Here is a 20,130-nt window from a genome sequence, read left to right as displayed (position 1 = left end):
GGCTCTCAATAGCAAATCGTCAGTGGCAAAACATAAGTTTCCTATTCATATAAGTTGCCAATCATAGTTATTATACTGTCTTTGTGCTGGGATCCCTTCGAGGATATTAGTGTTGAATCTTTAATAGGTATATATTGCCGCAAGTTATAGCAAGCTATCGCAGCGCAAAGTGTTTCGATGTTTCGCACGATTGCTTGTTTAATGCGAACATTCGGTGAATTTTGAAACATTAGTATAAATCTTCAGTAGATATTGTATTCGGTTCCGTCATTATTCGGTTAGCATTAAATTCAATTTTAGCTCCACTGTTAGTGAACGATTCGGTAGCGAAGCTACATTATTTGTCTCCAATTCGATTTTGAAAACGTGCAATTCGTACGCCACTACTTTGTACCTATTTGAGGACAGCGGTTGGTGGCAGGAAGAAATGGGAATTGATCCTAGCACGTCTCACTTACTATGTCGGCTACTCAAACCACAGTGTTATGCAACACTCTGAAGTGTCTGACTGTACCGCATGGGTTTCAGGGTCGATTCTCGAGTGAACATGCAGCGACATGGCAACACAGATTACGAACTGCCTTGACACGCGCGTCGTCCATAATGCACAGTCGCTACTGTTTAATTGCGAATTCTCGATAAACCACAGGTGTGACTTACTTGTTTTAGTCGCAGGTGTCCCGTCAGGTGTCGTGGAGAGCTGAACGGAAACTTCTGAGGTCGACGAGACGGCCGCATCGGAGTCGGGAAAGCCTGCGGATGAAGTTTCTCCTGACAGGGGTGTTTGCCGTTTTAGTGAGGACGCTCAGTCAAATAGAAGGTGTAGCTTACGTGCTTTCGATGGTGTTTTTACGTCTGGCGTCGAGGAAAGCCGAGTGGCGACCGCTGAAGTCGACGGGACCGCCCGATCAGCGTCAGGAATGGCTGCGAGGTAAGGTTTCGTTTTAGGCTAGCTTCTGCTGTTCCTGTGAGGGCGCTGAAGCACCCAAAAACTGCAGCTTACGTGTTTCCGCCACTGGTGTCATGTCAGGTGCGGTCGAAAGCTGAGCGGAGATTGCTGAAGTCGACGAGACGGCCGCGTCGGCGTCGGGAATGCCTGGGGGTGCGGGCTTCGCCTGAGAGCTTTCTTCGTCGGCCGCGGACAAACGGGACGACGTGGACGAAGGGGTGCCGTGTTTCTTGTGAGAACGGCGCGACGTCCTCTTCGACTTGTGCTTCGTCGTCGCAGCTTGCTCCGCAGGCTCCATAGCCCTCTGGGATGACTGGTCTGGAGGGAGCAGGCGACAACAGCTTTCTGGAATAGTTTGCCCGGTGAAGAGAAGACAGTAAGCCGACAACAGAACGCTGACCAGCCCGGGGAGTTCCTTCTTCTTCTGGGAGAAGGGCGCGTGCGTTCGCAGCTAGCTTAAAATCTTCGTCTCTTTCTTTGGCTACGGCTACTCACCTCCACACAGTGGTCCTTTATCGAAGTTTAAACACTGGCGCTCATCATAGATTGGCATGATTTAGGCAAATACATAAAAAATGTGAAGAGATTCATGCGAACAGCATGAAACGGGCGCTTAAAGCTATGTGGGTGAGTCATTTGTCCAGTATGGCCATGGGCGTATGTCCTCGGATATGATTGCAAGATAAAACAGCCCTACCTACAGACTTTACATGAACAAAGCCCGGCTGATGATGACGGCGATGACAAAATATCTCTTGAAACATTACTTTAAATCCTTCACATATCAGCCAGGTCGGAATGTATTCACAGGGGACTCAATCCTACCTATCAGTATCGGCCTCTGATTTCCTAAAATTAAAGTTTGTCATACTCTAAACTTTATCGAGGGGATACTTACCTGGCATTTAACATTTGTTCCTCGGTCAAGGGTTTGTGTGTGACATTGTTTTATAGGGACAGACAAGGTTACAGACTCGGTGGCGTGAGTTCAACAAAATTTTAGAAAAACTGCAATATAGGCGTTAATTACACCCATGTACTGTTCTTGAAGAGTTATTTATCAATGGAGTTAGAACTTTGAAACCTTGAAGGAGTATAGTCGCAAGATAAATTTCAAGTATAAAGTGTAATATTCAAGCAATCTTTGTCAAGAGCACATGAGCGCACAAACATGTCACACAGTCGGAAGGCGTGTTGAATCCAGAGTTGAATATTCAGAAAATACTAGTGCTCCAACTTTCAGCACAGCTACTTCTTCCTTGCATTACCATTGTTAACATAAGAGCAGAAAATCAGACCCTTCAGGCTTGGTTTGCGTCCACGTCAAGCAGCGTTATAGCTAGTGTGGGCGTTTTACGAACAATGGTAAAATATTGAGGTTTTGAAGGTTGTGAAGTGCGTTTTCGGAGACTTTTATTAAGACACCAATAACGACGCTGAAAGCATTCAGTCTATATACAAAGTATGCACAAACCTTCGAGAAGTGCAGATGAAGTACGTACTCAACGTAGAGTGATTAATAATTGCGCAGTCTGTGCAGCCTCTTCTCTGAAAGAGGTGAGGTGAGGAAAGTTACGATCGGTTTCCGTATTCTTCACAGTACCCTTATCTGTTGCAATGGATGCCCCTCAGAGCAGAAATGTTCTTCATGTTAACATCTGCTAAAATACCGTATGGCCAGGATAGTGCAGGCTAGAAACTAGTTATTATGAAATAAATCATAGAGCATGAAGGTGGACAATAGTGCATTGGATACTATATAGGTTAGGTGAGCGATGGATGATTGATAGATAATTTGGGTTTAAAGCTTGTAGTGAGAACAGGCCGTGTCACCGCGCCACGAAAAGTCATCAGAGCAAACTGAGAAGGAAATCGCTTCTTATGATCTCTTTTGAGTCCTGAGAAATCTTTTGCAAGATATGCCGTGCCAGCGACTAATAGTTTTGTTTAGAAGCTCTAATCAACTGAAGGGGACAGTCGCAAGTATGTTGCGGTTGACTTCAATTTTTCTTCTTGACAATAAAGTATCAACTGACTCCTCACTGCTTGTAAGAAAACACCTGGTTACTTGCTGATCGTTTAAATTAACCGCTGCGACAGCCGAGGCACCGAATACTCGGCTGTACGTAGAATAAATGCAGTAACACTAGCCGAGCACATGCTCCAGCACTTTGGGAAACTTAAAGAACACAATGTGGTTCTCTAGGAGGAGCGCTCTACTGAAGCATTTTTGTATTGTTTACGTTAATCCCCTCTATCATGACGCGGTTGAGACGTCCACCAGGAGTGAAACTATTACCCTACCCTTCCTCATAACTGATTCTCTTAGTGTTGCATTTTCATGCCAGTCGCCTTTAACGCACAGCATGTTGGCTCGCGAGCACGCGTGGGTCCTTTCGGCTGCCTTCGGTGGCAGCGTTAGGGCTGGGAGCATTCTCGAGGCTCATTCTTTCAGAAGCCAACATGCACTTCTTGACAGCAGAACACCTTTGTGCATAGTTTTTATTATTTTCCGGGTAGACATTTTGTTGTTTGGTATATCACTTAATACCGCTGGAAAGCTTTGCGATGCCGTCTGCATGTGACCTTACCTTTTTCTGCCAGGCGCGCACTACGAAGCCAGAGATTCACTCTGAGCGCCGTGGTCACGCATGGCATCTTCCGAGATGCGCGGGATAGTTGTCAGCATCGTAAGAGGGAAACAGCCTGCCTGCAGTGTCAGGCGGCAGCTAAATTAATCATGAGAGGCTCCTCGGGAAGAACAGCCTGAATAAAAACTCAACCCAAGTTTCACCCATGGCAGCCCCTATCATAGAAGGGCAGTGACGGATCGCTTGGCGGCTGCACCACTGCACCAGGAGTGGTAGGAAGACTCTCAGTAATCTATGAATGGATATAATGACCAATTCGACATATATGGACTTTAACCCATTATCGCTATCCAAACAACTACCGCCCGTGAACACTGGATCTGAACACCGGAATAGAAGTGAAAACCAAACTACTAGGGCACCTAATTCTATTTGGCCTAACTATGCAAATCGACCATCATTTTTTTTCTTTCCTCCATGGTTTAACCCAACAACGTAATCTCAGAAGCGTGAGGGCAGCCTAGATGGGGTGTTTGAGCCGCTGTTAGAAAATAAATGGAATGGCAGACACGTACAAAAGTGTCGTGGTTCAGCAGACAGCTGAGATCATGGTGGACGACTCAGTCAACAAAGGCAGAGCTGGAATAACCGGCAAATCTTCAATATAAGCAAGCCTTAATAATAAATAAGCTGGATTATACCGCATGCACCCACATTCAGGCCCAACTATAAAGCGGCCAAAATGTTCTTTAAATATGCGCCATGAGGAATAAATAAATTGAAATTGACTGCAGTTAGTGCACAAGTATTACTGCTCGTGATCTCACCGCCCAAGCTGACGCTTCAAGCTAAACAGTACAAGGCAAGCCCTTTGTCTCCCAAAAGTCTCAAAACAGGTTTACGAATGTTGCCATCGGCACGCCCGCTACTCTCCGGACTTCGTTGTCTTTCTATGTCTGCCGTTCCATCATATTGGCTCGTGCGAGGAGCATCTCAAGACACTACGTGGCTAATCCAATACGATATCCTCGATCCGAGCCCCATCCGATCTAGACGAACCATCCTAGGCCTAGACGTCAACAAGGCTTTCGACAACGTGTCCCATGCTTCCATACTGGCAAATCTCTCAAAAATTAATGTAGGCACATGCACTTACAACTTCATTTCCAACTTCCTTCAAAACCGTACAGCAGAAATTCACATAGCGGACCTCCGCAGCGAGAAGACCAACCCTAGGCACCCGAGGTACACCGCAAGGAGCAGTCCTATCTCCGTTCTTTTCCAACACTGCAATGAGAGGCCACCCTAAACTCCTGGAAGACATACCTGACTTTAAGCACTAAATATATGGCGATGACATTACCCTCTGGACCAACTCCGGCTCTGATGGGGAAATCCAAAGCTCTCACCACGGGACAGCAACTGACTAAGTCCACGCCTTTGTAGAGGCGAACGGCTTCACGTACATCCCCACGAAGTCCAAATTACTAGTCATCACGGACAGACCAGTTCGCCTCCCCGTCCCCGACCCGACAGAGCCTATAGTGCGCCAAGTCGACACACATCCCATACCTCCGGTCCGGACCATCCGTGTTCTAGGTATGGTAATACATAACAACACGCAAAACTCGGAAGCCATTCAGCGTCTCCGCACCACAGCCAATCAGATGAGCGGCCTCATCTGCCGCATTGGCACCCGCCGCAGAGATATGAAGGAGGAGTACCTCTGTCGGCTCCGGCAAGCTTTCCTCATTAGCAGGAGAGTCTACTCCTACCCATCACTTTCGCCGGAAAGACGAGGAAGATGTGAACAGAATTGTGCGTTCAGCGTGCAAAGCGTCATTGGAGCCGCCCCATTACGGCAGCACACAGCATCTCCTTCAACTCGGCATCTACAACACGCTCACAGGGCTCATAACGGCACACAAGGCCGCCCAAATCCACCTCCTCTCTCGCATCAAACACTGCCGCTCATACTTGACCGTCTCAACATCAACCCCATAGACGACGTCCACCCCCTCGGCCCCCAATCTGATAAGGGCCCATAGCCGCCTTGTTGTGAAACCAATCCCCAAGAACATGCGACCTGGCCGTCATGATACGAGCCGCCAGCTCAAAGCCCTAGCACTAGATGCCACATAACTTCCGACAAGCACGCAACATACGTTTTATCTACCACGCCATTGCATGTATATTTCGCGGTTGCACTCCCGACCATGAGATCAACTTGGTCTGGGCAGCCTCCACGCGGGAAACTCTGCAAAAAAAGGGGTCGGCAGACTAGCCCGAGGGCTAACCAACCGGGCGGTCGACCCCACGAACCAAGACGCTCTTGCCGAGGCTCCCCAGACCTTTGTCGAAATCATCAACGCCCACAGAGAGACGAGACGCCAGTTCCGGCCTCCGCACATTGACTTAAATGGAGCGCAAGCCACCTTGCTCCATAGGTTGCCAATACACTCGATCCTTAGCCATTCTAGGCTTTCACTCGTCACAGACATGGAATTCGACCCCGTATACCAAAATTGCAACCAGGGAGAAATCGCCACCCGGACGCACATCGTCTGGGGTTGCTCCAAGAAATCTGCGCCCTCGAAACTTACTGCCAGTCGCCTTCGAGAAGGGATGGAACCAACTCCTCAGAAGGCCAGGCAGGAACATGCAACTGGCACTCGTTTCGGGAGGTCAGGAAGTCGCCCCCACCTGAGGGCCACACCCAGCCCATCTGCCCTATATCCCGACATTTTATGCCAATAAAGTTGTTCCTCTCTCTCTCTCATTACATTCACCTTTACCTTGTTGTAACCCCATGACCGAGCCGAAGTTGCTGTTTTTGCGACAGAGAGAAGGATGAAAAGGAAATCGCATGGGCCTGCCGACTGGATCGAGTCGAGCCGCCACGGGTGCCACGTGCAGATAGAGGTGAGTTAAAAGATGAGAGGAAAGAATGAAAGAGAACGAACAGACGTGCGTCGCAACAGCCGCGTCTGCCGAAGCGAAGACGCTGGCTGCAATAACCGATACCCCAACCCCCTACTGTGAGCCGAAGTACGAAGTTGTGCCTTTGGACCTGAATTCAACATTCTTTGGATCACCTGTCTCTAGCATGAATATTGCACGCGAATGAAGGCTATCCAGACCTGGTACACGGGTTTTGTTTCCGTTAGCATTCATTCTCTTTACTTCCTTTCAGTTTTAAACATATTGGGCAGAACTGGTGCAGAACTTTGTGTTCCGATGTTTTACCCACGCTAGTGCCCATTTTTGCACCAATTGCATGCAGGATTTGGCACAGCCAGCGCCATCTGCTAAGCGCACGTGAATAGCAGAAGACGACGAAAGTGTCGCACTGGAAGCTGCTCTAGAGAAGAAGAAGAAGAAGGAGGAGGAGGCTCCTGACAGACAGCCGTCTCCATAGTGGACAGAGGAGTGTGAGAAGGCATATCGTCGTCGCAAAGCTGCCTGGAAAAGCCTTTCCTATAATCAGAGCCCAGCTAATTGGATAAATTATAAGTTCTTCTCTGCATCTTTCAAACGAACTGTCAAAAAAGCCAAAGAGGAATATAATCAAAATTTAGATACGTATCTCTAAAGTCCCCAAAATAGGAAGGCTCTGTATAGGTTCATGGCGCGCAATAAGAACTCTCTGGCCGCCAACTGCACTAAGTCAATAGTTTTGTCTCCTCAGGAGGCTAAGAAAAACCTTGGCCAAATCGCTCAGGGGCTGGCTTTGCGTTTTCAGATGCAGAAAACAGAACCATTACTCACACTCGCCCCAAGCTCGGACTATACTGAGGTCGCTGTGTAGGAGCTCCTACCAATTGTTTATTCGATGCATTCTCCTGCCCCTGGATCTGATGGGGTTACTGTGGGTATGTTGAATATTTTAGCGCAAGACTTCACCACTCATCTTCTAGATATCGTCAACGCGTCATTGGAAAACACGTGGATTCCTCAGAGTTGAAAGACTGCGAAAATAATTTTGCTTTTGAAGAATGCAGAGAATGGATTCCAATTAGACAATATACGGCCAATTGCTTTAACCTCAAATTTAGTCAAGTTGATCGAAAGGGTAGTACATAGTCGTCTCTCAAAGCACGTTAATGCCGTAAATGGCCTCAGCTCAGCGCAGATTGGCTTTCGTCGGGGATGTTCCATTTGGACCGCGCATGTGGATCTAGAAAGCCGAATCAGACTTTCGATGCGCAAGAGGGAAGTTTCGGCCTTGGTGACACTTGATGTTGCTAAGGCTTATGACAGCGTGGAACACACGATCCTTCTTAACAAACTTGCACAGCTACATCCACCGCACTACATTTATGCCTGGATTTGTGAATTTTTAAAAGACAGAATGTTCTTCTGTACAGACGGATCTTTCTGTTCTAATACTTATGTCCAATCCAGAGGTGTGCCGCAAGGATCTGTTCTGTCACCGCTGCTTTTTAACATATTGGTTCGAGACATCCCCATTCATCCCAACATTACAGTATTTGTATACGCAGACGATATAGCTTTTTTCGCCGCAGAAAAGAATATTCATGCTCTTTACCAGTCTTTGCAGGCATACCTGACTGCTCTTGAAGATTGGTTGGACCAAATTAGTTTATCACTTAATGTCAGCAATTGTGGCGTGCTGGTATTTCCTCCAGACACCCCTTTGTACATCTCTCTAGTCTACCGTACCACCCCAATTCCGCAGGTGGAGTCGGTTAAATACCTAGGTATAATTTACGACCCAAGATTGGACTGGCGCCAGCATATTAAGAATAATGTTATTAAAGGCGAACGTGCTCTAGGCCGGCTGACACGGATAGGCAATAAAAATTTTGGCATGCGTCGCGACACCTTACTGAATCTAAACTTCTAAATTCATTTCTAAAAAAACCACTCATATACCTGCGATATATAGACGATATTTTCATGATATGGGAGCATGGGGCTGAGACCCTGAAGGCATTCGTCACACATTTCAATTCATTCCACTCCAGCATTAAATTCACCTTCAACTCCTCGAAAACGCAAGTCAATTTCCTTGACACCACTGTACATTTAGAAAATAGCAAGCTCAAAACCACACTTTACAGGAAGCCTACTGACCGACAACAATACTTAGATTTCACTAGCCATCATCCAAGACACTGCAAACAAGGTATATTCGTAGGACAGGCAACGAGACTAAGAAGAATATGTAGCGACGACGATGACTACCTGAAACACCTCCACTCGCTAAAAAACACACTAATCACCAGAAACCATCCACAGACAACCCTTAATAATGCGTTCCAACGAGCAACCACTTTGAAACGAGATGTAGTTCTTAAAAAACGAACAAAAGCTAACAGTCAACGACCTCCTGCACTTATAACGAAATACTCAAACGCGCTTCCAAACATAAACAATATCCTGCGGAAATACCACCCCATTTTAACTGGTAACGACCGTCTCAAGAAAATATTTCCCGACGCACCAAGGGTAACATACAGACGCAACACAAACCTGAGGGACATCCTGGTGCATGCTAGGCTCGGTAAGAAACCACCACCGACAGTAACTTCATGCTCTCGACCCAGATGCAAGACATGCAAACATTTACAAAGGGACACTACGGTTAAAAGTACGGCAAGCGATTTCAGTTTCGATATAAAGACCAGTTTTGACTGCACATCGTCCAATATTATCTACATGCTCCAGTGCTCCTACTGCCAGAAACAATATATCGGAGAAACCGGACAAACAATGAGTGCCAGATTAAACGGGCACCGGGCTGACACAACACGGAATGAACAGAAGGCAGTGTCGACCCATTTTAATCAACGCCATCACAAATTCGACGAACTCAAATTGTTCATTCTTCAGTCAGGCTTCAAATCGACTAGGGACAGAAAATACAGAGAAGCATTCCTAATCCACAAATTTAAAACACTGCAACCAACAGGGATCAACATGTCCAGAGGAAACCTGGAATCTCTCAGGTACATTCCAGGGTCAGCATAATTTTAAATTAACAAATGTCTTGCACGTGGTCAGACTATTTCCTAGAACCTCACATAAGGATATTGTCGCTCCTTGCACCCTTCCCACGTCATATCTTCCACCCCATTTCCGGCCTTGTCACCCTCTCCCTTTGTTCACTTTTTTTTTTCTCCTAATCCCCTGCTACCAGTTCTCGGAAACCATGACACTCCTGTTACCCCCTCCGCCCCCACTTTTTGGCTTTCTCTGAACACGAGCCATTCCCCCCCCCCTGCCTTGTCCTTCCTTGGAAATGCCCCCCTTCCTTTCTCCTTCCAGTGCCAGCCCCCCCCCCCCCCCTTTTTTTTCCTTGTTCTCATTTCCCTGTACCACGCTGACTAATCCTTTCATCTGAGTTTTGCAGGTTCACCCAGCGCCTCCCCCCCCCCCCCCCCCCCCCCCCGTCGCAGCCCCTTCAAAGCCTTTTGTTCATTGCACACCCCCCGGATATAGGTTGTTCCACTATTGCAGCCTAGCGAATGATGATTCACCTCCCTCCCCTTCCTGACACGCATCCCCTCCCACACCACTTTCCTTCCCCACCCCCGGGGCCTTCCTCCTCGGAGCGAAGGCCCTATATAATCCCTGCCGATGATGAACGCTTTGCCCAGACGAAGACAAGTCCCCTTGTCGAAACGTTGGCTCCAGCAACCTGAGGTTTTCCCCTCCCTTGTTCATTTTGTGATCTCCAAGGACCATCTACCGCACCCTCTCTCTACCATGTTACTCTATAAGGCTTATATGAGACCAATTCTGGAATTCGGTTGCGTCTTGTTCTCTGGCAGCGCAAACTATAAGCTGCCGCCTTTAGCCTTACTGGAAAGGCGTGCCCTACGGCTATGCCTAGGGCTCCCAAGATCGGCTTCCAATGCTCTCCTTTATCTGGAAGCCCGTATTCCCGATCTATATTCCCGCTTCCAACTACTCACGGTGCGTACTTTCCTCAGGTCCTTTGACCCGGCCCCCGGTGTTAATGCTCCCATTTTTCTATCCCACCCACACCTGTTTTTCTCTGCTCATTGGCCACGTTATCAGCTCCCGCAAGTTCGGTTTACGCAGAACCTGTTGGCCCCGCTTCAGGTCGATCTGACCTCCTTGCAACGAGTTGCTGACACGCAGGCTGATCCCGTCTTCTGTTACGACCATATCTTTCCATCTCATGCAAAACACATGCCCGCAAATATCCTAAATGGTCTTCTGGCTGAGCACTTACAGCATTTTCCTCATCATGCTGTTCTCTCCACCGATGCTTCCGGGTGCTGTGAGAAGGCGGCAATTGGGATATATTCACAGGATCTGGCTTTCAGCTATTCCGTTCGTATACCGGATTACACTTCTGTATTCTTTGCAGAGTTTTTGGCACTCGGTTTGGCTCTTCTTAAAATTCCGACGCATGTAGCACAGGTACTTATCCTTGCAGACTGCCTTTCAGTTTTAGTCGCTCTCCAAACTTCCGGCACCTCTCTATTGATGCGTTCCCTTAGGTTTTTTGTTCCGCGCACAGTAAGGGAGGTCCGCTTTGTCTGGGTACCTGGTCATTCGGGAATCTATTTCAACGAGGTGGCCGATTTATTGGCAAGGTCAGCTCTCACTGCCCCTGTAATATATCCCGTGCCGCACCTTATTATGTTAGAGACCTCCCGTTTCCAGCGGTTCCAACATATCTCAGCAAGCTTGGGTGATCCGTTGCTGAATACCGTGGACTTTCAACATTTAAAGTTCCCATGGAATGTTCGATCATGTAAGACAAGGCGGTGTGAGGTGTCCATGACGCTTCTGCGATGCAGAATCCCCCACCTCAACTTGTACTTACGCAGATGCGGGTTCGCTACGAGTAAGCTTTGTAACACATGCGGAGAAGTTGAATCAATTGACCATTATCTCCTCTCTTGCCGGCGGTTCGCATTTCAGAGAAAACAGTATTTGGAAGACCCTCTTTCGAGGTTAGGACTCCCTTTGTCTTTACCAGTTCTGCTCTCGTTTGGTGCGAGCGCCACGGGATTCTCGTTAAGCACTATTTGCGGCTACCTTCATGATTACATCATTGCAACTGGGCGCTTACCCTGTTAAATCCATATAAAATTCCACTGAATGTCCAAAAGCGTATTTTATTTTGTTTCCTGATGTATCTAATTTGCTTATTATTAAACATTTCTAACAATTCATACATATTTTCTGATTTCAATCATTCTACTATTTTACTTAGCTTTTTTTCCGCACTCATACCTCTTTGGCATTCGCCTCCGTACCTTAGCCAATCCCCCCGCGTGGGTATGTGCCATTTTCATATGGTGAAGAAGAAGAAGGCTACTGTCTTGAGCCTGCGCTCCTAGAGCAACCTGTAATAGAATAGATGGTTTTGTGCGAGGACCGCACGAAAGGCTCTTCAGTGACCCGAGAGACCTGCAGGCGTTGAGGCGGGGCTTCCCGAGAATAATGGCAAGTCCTTCATATTGGCGTTCGCTTACACCTGGTTCGCCCTGGGCATCATGGCGGCAGCGTCGTTCCTCACGTTTTACTTCCTGTCCATGTCCGTCCACTTCGCCATGCATCGCGACCCGCACTGGCAGCTCTCTCACCGGTGGCGCCTCAACGTTAGCGAGTGCCCCCAGGAGCGCCGGAAGAGCCCCTTCGACGTCGCACCCGAACGAACGCTGGTGTGCACGCTCGGGCCTTACGCGCTGCAGCGGGCCGCCTACCCCTCTGACGGCGTCTGTAGCGTCATCATCTTCACCCACGTGCGCTACGACTCCAAGGCCAACTCCGTCGTTCCAGTCCCCAGTGACTCCGCTGCGAAGAAGAGCTGGCGGATCTTCCAGAAGCGTGCACTTCTCTACCGCGTCACTTCCTTCATGCCGTCCTTTGAGTAGAAAGCACTTCTCTCCACCCTCACAGAGCGTCGAGCCCGCGAGATTAACGCTACTCTGGTGCAGACCAACATGCTGGGGCTGGCGGTGCTGGGCGTGCGTGCTTCGGTCGACGTCCTGCCACACGTGACGTCGGCACTTGTCCTTATGAAAATCGCCAACCCGGGCATGTTTCTCGGCCTAGGTGCGTCCTTTGAAGGTATGACCGACGTCAACGCCGCTTCACGGATACATACGGAAGCGCTGGACGCCATGATTACGCTACTGAGACTCTTCGTGCTGGAGACGCACATACCGGTGCCGGGAAACGCTTGCGTAGCGGGATACGCGACGAGCATTGAGCCTTACGACGCCGCGCCACGACTTACATTACGTGGAGCCGGCTGGCTGCTCTCCCACCGCGCCTTCACTCTGGTGCAACTAGGCGTACTCACCCGCTGCCTCTCGGTGTTTGCCGGAGCCATAGTATTCAGGGCGGAGAAGGTGGCCACGAAGCTGCGGCCCGGTGACCCATGCTCTTCGTGGCACTTGGAGAGACTCTGCCACTTCTGCAACAGCAGCCGCGTTCGAGTGGACGTCGGGGTTCGGGCTGCCTACGGAGACATCCCCGGGGAGTTTGTCACTTTCGAGAGCGTGTACGAAGTTGACCGCAAGGCAATCCCAATGATGCAAAGGTTCCTGGACGCTGACATGCCTATCTGCCTGGCCGTCTACGGTCTCGACCTAGACACCATGCGCCCGACTAATATCGACAAAATGACATGCAGTGAACGATTCTCGTGGTGCACTCTCGCCGAGTGCCTACGCGAAGCCATGAAGGTCGTCAGGAAAGCAGACCTTCAGCCAAACGTGGCATAAGGAAACAGCTTCACTATTGCACTGGACTAAATTCGACTCAATAGCATCTGGTTTTCTGTAATCCCTCTTCGAACGGACGCAGTTAAGAGAATGGTGGTTTGCACCTCTCTGGGAACCGACGCCGCATGTGTTGCGGCTCCAACAAAGTACGCACGATGGCATCATGCGGGATTCTTTGAAGCTGGCCTCAGAGGCCAGTAAGCTTTTCTTTGACCTTCCGAATGAGCTGTTTCATTCGTCATCAATGCGAACTGTAATTCGTCGCGTCGATGCATTATATGCCTCATATCTCCTATAGTCCACATTTTTAGTCTTCTGGTTCAATTTAAGATATTTTTGCCGCGTAATTGTACCTGTGAATGTTGTGAATCGTTTAATTTATGGTCTAGCAGCCTTCTCTAATCACAGCAGTGTTCAGTGAATGAGTTCGCATGTCCTCTTTCGCCTCCAGAAACTTAACATTCTTAATGTATGCCACCAGTTCACCTTTAAGACTCTATTTCTTTTCAGATGATCGTTACGTGATACTAAATAACTAAGCCAGCTGCAATAAAATTCGCACAGACACTGAGAACTGCTTACGTGTGGCAACACGAAAGCATTGATGGTTCACTGTTACGCTGTAGACAAACAGTTACATCACAATTTTCATACAAATGTTTGGGAAGACATACAAAAGGCGCATATGTCGTCAGTTCGAATCCCTGTCGCAAGCTTGCCTCCAACTTGACTATTACATGCAGCTTATAATGAAACGCGAAATCGTATGACCCATCCGCAATGCTGCACGACGAACGGTTGCTCGCGCTACGTTCCGCTGGCGCCTCAGGGGAGTGGAACGTAAGTGTGCTCAGCTAAAAGTCTCCAAGTTACGTACGAATGTTCGGAAAAGTGGCGCCACTTAAAGATGGGCCAGTGGCGAGTAGATATAGACAAACTAAATGTGAGGATTGAAGTGGCGGTGCTCGGCACGTGTGTGTCTTATGGCCGCTTGATGACGCCATCCTATTTTTCTTGCCGTTTTTTCCATCCATCCATCCTTGCCGCGCACGCACGCACGCACGCCCCCCCCCCCCCCCCACACACACGCACGCACGCACGCACGCACGCACACACACACACATGCACAAGAGCGCGGCTCTTCCGGCAACCCTGGTGAGACAGTGCGCGAGGGAAGAGGGTCCGCGATGGTTCCAGCACTCTAAAGAGGACCTCGGGAGGGAGATGCAGACTAGCGCGGACTGCAGCGCCCAATGTTTCTGACAAAGCCATTTTGCGCCTCGAAATTTCTCGTACAATTATAGAAGAGCATGTAAGCGGTGGTACGCGGTTTTTCATCAAGCTTCGAGTAGCGAAGTATACATCCCCGCTTTACTGGAAGTCGTCAATTGAGCTCTGGAAGCTATGTGTGATGGTGTTGTTACTTTTCTGCGTGTGTGTTCTTGAACTAAGTAAGATTTTCCATGCATTGCCCGTTCTTCATCTGGTTGTCTGCTACACGTCCTGTTCCAAATAACGTGTGCTTCGGAAGAGCGAGGTGAAGAAGAATCTGACTTTACTGTCATCTCTACCGCTTTACTCATTTCGTACTTCTGTTTTTATGTTATGAGCTGATTCTGGAAACCTAGTCTTGCACACATCCGAACCGGTATGGTCTATAAATCGGGCATTGCTCCTAGACGCCCAGAACACGTTATATGCGCGGGTCAAATGAGATTATTCTCGGCGAATTTCAGCATCTGCAGTCTCATATGTGATTGGATGTTACATCTTCATGCAAAGCGCACAGCCAGGAATGTTTTTCAACGATTTTTTGGCCCAAACTTCGAAATAATGCATTTTAATTTTTCATCTTGTTTTTTTTTTCATTATATTTAGTGCCCTTTGTTTTCAGATTAACTTCTTTATCCGGAAATCGGATGGTAGAAATCGGGCGCTCTATGTTCAACTCAAGTACGGGCACAAACTGTGGTATTTAGAACTGTTGCATAATTCAAGTTTTTTTCGGGTAATATTTTGCAACAATTCTCGTTTTCTTGCGGGACATAAACTGCTCAGTTTTTGTCCATTATTTTGTAAACGAGGGGAAAATGTCATGTTGCGCTGCAAAGCGTTTAGTTATATCAGGTATTTCTTTGCTTTCTCATTTATTATTACTTCGCCGCGTACATTATCATCTGCTAAGCAGCACTTCCGCATACGTGCAAAATTTCCCCGTCTTTGTTCGTGCACTGTGAATACATTCATCGTCACAGCGATCATGATAAACGCATAAGAGCATTGGAGGGACGTAGTAAGCGGAGAAACACCTAAACGGCAACTGCAGAACTGAGAATTCGACGAGCTCAAAGGGGTTGAATGTGCGAAACTTGCAGATAAAGCTTGCGTAGTCCTTGTGGGTTAGTGTTTAAAACGGTGAAGTAATGGATACTAAAGTGGCGATGGCCTTCAACTTTCTCTGCCGCGCACAGCGCCACTTCTAGGTTGTATGATGCAATCTGCGGTACCAGTACATTTCCAACCCCTAAAGGTAAGAAACCAACACCACAGGAAGGTAAAGGCCGCCGAGCGTTGTTTCAAACCATACAACAAAGCCTGGCAGGATGTGGTTAATTTGGAATTTTGCAGCCCGTGATACCCGCCGCGGTCGATCAGTGGTTAAGGCGCACGGCTGCTGAGCTGTACTTCGACGGAGATGGAACGCAAAAGCGACCGTGTGTTGTGCGATGTCAGTGCACGTTAAAGATCCCCAGGTGGCGGAAATCATTCCGGAGCCCTCCTCTACTGTAGCTCTTCTGCCTCATAAGGCAAGCGTACAAAGCGGCTCTCGGCCTCCCCAGAAACACGCCCACCACGAGACTTCTGTTTCCTGGATTCCACAACACACTGGAAGGGCTCATAGAGGCACAACTCACGGCAGAGGAACAGCGGCTCAGACAGAGTGAGCGGGGTTCCGTATCGTAAGTGATCTGGGCATACGGGGAAAGGACCCCTCTGACCAAGCTGCTCTTCCGATCGAGATGCGCAAGCGCATACAAGTTAAGCCACTCCCCAAAAACATGCATGCAGGACGTCATGAGAGGCGGAGGAGGGGCAGGACGAGAACGCTAGGCAAAAAGTACGAATGGGAATTAAGTGTTATATATGTCGATGCGGCAAATACTCGAGGACAAGACCTGCTTTGCTATGGCCGCGGTCAGTATCTCACGCGAGGCAGCAGCCACAGTGGTCACGGACAAAGTAGCGGCGGCCGAGGAAGACGCCATCGCCCTGGGAATTATTCACGAAGGCGCTAAAATGATTCTTAGCGATTCCTAGACGGCCCTTTGCAACCTTGTGAGAGGACGCATCTGCGCCACAGCCAAAAATATTCTTAAAACGTTACCTAAGCACAGGAGCGGCGTGAACCTCCTCTCGGTCCCGGCCCTGTTACATGTATTTTTTTAATTAATGCAATTAGTTTATGATAGCAAACAGCTAAACAACCCATCAGTGAAACACGCTCTAGTCCGCCATGTAGTATGCTCTCCACATCATGTATTTTGACTTGCTACACTGTCCCCATTAAACAAATTTAATGCTCTAAAGATAATTCCTAAGGTTACGCTGGCAAAACGCCATGTTCCCCGCCCGTCCATTTTTTTGCCTGTCTGCCTGCAACCGGTTGTGTGGCACAGAGGGCATTCTGCCCCCTCTCTCAGGCGGCAGCCCATTCCATCGTGAGAGGCTGGTCGGGAAGAGCAACCTGGGTGGCAGCCCAACCCAAGCAACCCAAGTCCCACCGACGGCAACACCGGCCATAGCACTTGCCTTGTGCCAGTGCGCCACTGCTCAGGAGCCCACCGGGTGGCCTACTTGCCAAGGCGCAGCCGGTGGTAACCAGGCGAGAATCTGTGGCGCTGATTAGGCCCACTGCCTCTAAGCGCACCGAGCTAAGCGGAGTGTGCAGCAGCAGTTAGGAGGAGAACCTGATTCGAATGATGCTTACGCAGTATCAAAACGGGAGAAGTTGGGGTGCTAATCAGGTGGTAGCCTGGTACCACCTTGTAGGTCGCAGCTCCAACCGACAACTGACGTAATGCTAGAGCACATATCCCCATTTGGCCTCATTACCCAAATCGACTGACATTCTTTTATTTAGGTTAACGTCTGAGCTAAAGGCTTAGGGCGAATTATGCGAAGTCGTCTGATAGCATTTGAGATTTCTTCTCTTTGCATTTTTTTTTTCGAACAATCTTCAGCCAACAGAGTAGCCAGGATACTGAAAGCAGCAGAATCGCAGAGTTCCAACGGTTCAAGCTATCTCTAAACCACGAATTTTCATTGTGTCTAAGAATTCGCGCCGGCGTGTACAGTAAAAGAAAAGTTGAACGATGAGAAGAAAAGGCAACTTACATTTTTGCAGGAATTCTAGATCAGTCGAAAAGGTGCGGGGGAGGAGGGGGATGTAGGAAGACCAGGCTTTTCGTGTCAGGGCCAGTGCTTTCTATTAAAGGGACTGTGCAATAAATTAATTGAGATTATGTAAACCGGACAGGAGATAGGGATGCCATCACTGGTCACCCCATCGCAAGAATTTTTGAGCTAGCATCAATAACAACGAAGTTAAAGACAATTAAAAACTACGCTCCTCTTGTAGCCCCTGAACTCATACACGCGGGGCACCAGAAAAAAATAAAGAAAACAGCTCTGGAACTGGAGCCCACCCCTACTTACGTCATCCGCTGACGTTCGGGTCGCGATTTCCGTTTGTCGTACTCAGACACAGACTCAGCACTTTGCACCACAGGCACCTTTGGCCCAGTTACCCCCACGCACTCAGATATACTCGATCATTACAGTGGTCAGCGAAAACGCTACCCAGCCCCACACAAAAGGCTCACCAAAGAGGAGGCGGTAGACTGGCGCAGACTACAAACCGGTACCTACCCACACCTGCACAAACTACACAAGATTTTCCCTACACAATATGCAGACGAATGTCCGTGGTGTCAGGGTAAACCTACACTAGAACATGTCACATGGACCGGCCCTAAGGCAGACTTAGAGGCAAGAATAAACAACCCGAGTGTGATGCAGAGGGAGCACTTGCTGGCCAGCGAGGACGAGGAAGCGCAACGATTCCTTGTGCGCCGAGCTACGATGGCAGCAGTCAAGTGCGGCATCCTGGACCAAGGATCGACCACGGCGCCCAGTGACCCGTAAGGGTCAATAACACCAATTTATTAACAATAAAGTTTTTTCCATCCTTCTGTTTGTCGTAGCCAGCACTGCAGCAGCAGCGTCGGCAGCCTTTCTCCGGTATCTCCTCGCTTTCCTGAATTGCGCCGCGCGTCGGATTTCTTTTCTCGCCACTGCGACAAAGGCACTGCGAGTGGCTCCCAAACCCCCGACAGAAACAGGCGGCAGTGGTAAATTGAAACCATATGTGCGAAGTCAATGCCCTGGCTCGCAATTGCGCCCTAGGGGGCCCCGTGGCGGCACGAGTAGACGATTTTCACGGCTACCGGAAGTGTGACCGTGACGTAGAGGCTACCGTGGCTCGAGAAAATGGCAGCGTGTGGTGGCCTGCCGACGTCACGGGACCAGTGACGTCTATTTTCTCGATTTCAGTTTCAAAATCGAAGACTACGAGGACACCAACCGCGAATTTAAAAAAACACGGTTTTTAAAATTTCATAATTGCCGGTTCAGTTCTGAAGACTCATACTTGGTGTGAAGGCTTCTTAGCATCATTTATAAGCATTGAAAACATTTAACAGCGACTTTTAATTCGTTGCATAGTACCTTTAAATGTTTAGAGGTCAGTTCCGCACTTGAGGATGATGGGAATTGTACGGTGACCAGAAATAGATATAGCGAAATATTTAAATTTGTTTTGGGTTGAAGGCACTTCGGATAAACTGAGATAGATGAGAGGCGTTAGATGCAGCGGCTGAGGGGTGTCGAAGATGTTTATTTGCAGGAGTATCGAGGAGCACTTTAAGAAGGCAGCGGCAAGGAAGCGTCCAAGGCGGCGGCAACGCAGCATCGAAATAGTTCGAGCGTCCTTTTCCTCTTCGGCGGACACCTGCACTGTGCCCGCGTTCACCTGCTCCATTACTATTTGTATATTTCGCAGCTGGTGGAGTGAGGGCGTTGGTAACACGCAGGCGTATGCGAAAGGCAACGTTTCGAGTCTTCCTCCATAAGGTTGCCATAACGGATATGGACACTCCATTTGTACAGTCGGTGGGAGAGGCCACAAGAATGAAGGCGTCCAGTGCATGATATAATCCGAGGGGTGGCCAAGGGTCCACTCGAGCACGGCGGTGTCTGGATTAAGGTGTCCATCGTAATGTAGACATAACCCGAATGGCTCGAAGGGATGTGCCTGTTCTTCGGTGCCATTATGGCCGCCATAGAATAAGCGTAGATGGTGTCGCCATGTTGGTTGGGCTTGGCGGGCACTGCCTTGTATGCTTGCCACAGAGGGGTGGGTGTTGAGGGTGTCGCTAAAGGGGAGGGATCGTGAGGAAGGGCGTGTAGGGTTTGTGTTTCCTGTTTGGCATTTATTGCCGTGACGGCCTTGCCATATTATTGCTGGGTTTTCTATAAGGCTTCGATTGGGGAGGGGGGGTGGGACCTTATGAAATGTGGAGGTAGAGAGGCTGGTGGTTGGTGGTGCTTCTGGAAGGTGAAGGTGGGTAGAGGGTGTGAGGTGGTGGACTGACGGTGGTGGTGGGTGACTGGGCGCTAGGGTGCCTGGCGGATGTTGCTTGCAGAAGGTAAAGGCGTCACTCTCCCATGCTACACAGAGACGGTACTGATGCCTTTGTAGACGAAAATACGCGAGCCAAGGCGCTCATTCGGC

The 20,130-nt window shown here is 48.9% G+C and overlaps 1 protein-coding gene across 1 annotated transcript in view; it reads left to right on the top strand.

Moving 5' to 3' along the window:
• The window catches only part of LOC149360505 (sodium-coupled monocarboxylate transporter 2-like), a 169,378-nt gene that overhangs the window by 123,977 nt on the left and 25,271 nt on the right, over positions 1-20,130 (top strand). The window lies entirely within an intron of this gene.

This window comes from Amblyomma mixtum, chromosome 2 (genome assembly GCF_055824585.1).
Source record: "Amblyomma mixtum isolate Tamu chromosome 2, ASM5582458v1, whole genome shotgun sequence".
Taxonomy (NCBI): Eukaryota; Metazoa; Arthropoda; class Arachnida; order Ixodida; family Ixodidae; genus Amblyomma; species Amblyomma mixtum.
The sequence above is the reverse complement of the archived record's forward strand: the minus strand, read 5'-3'. Positions and strand labels throughout refer to the sequence as shown.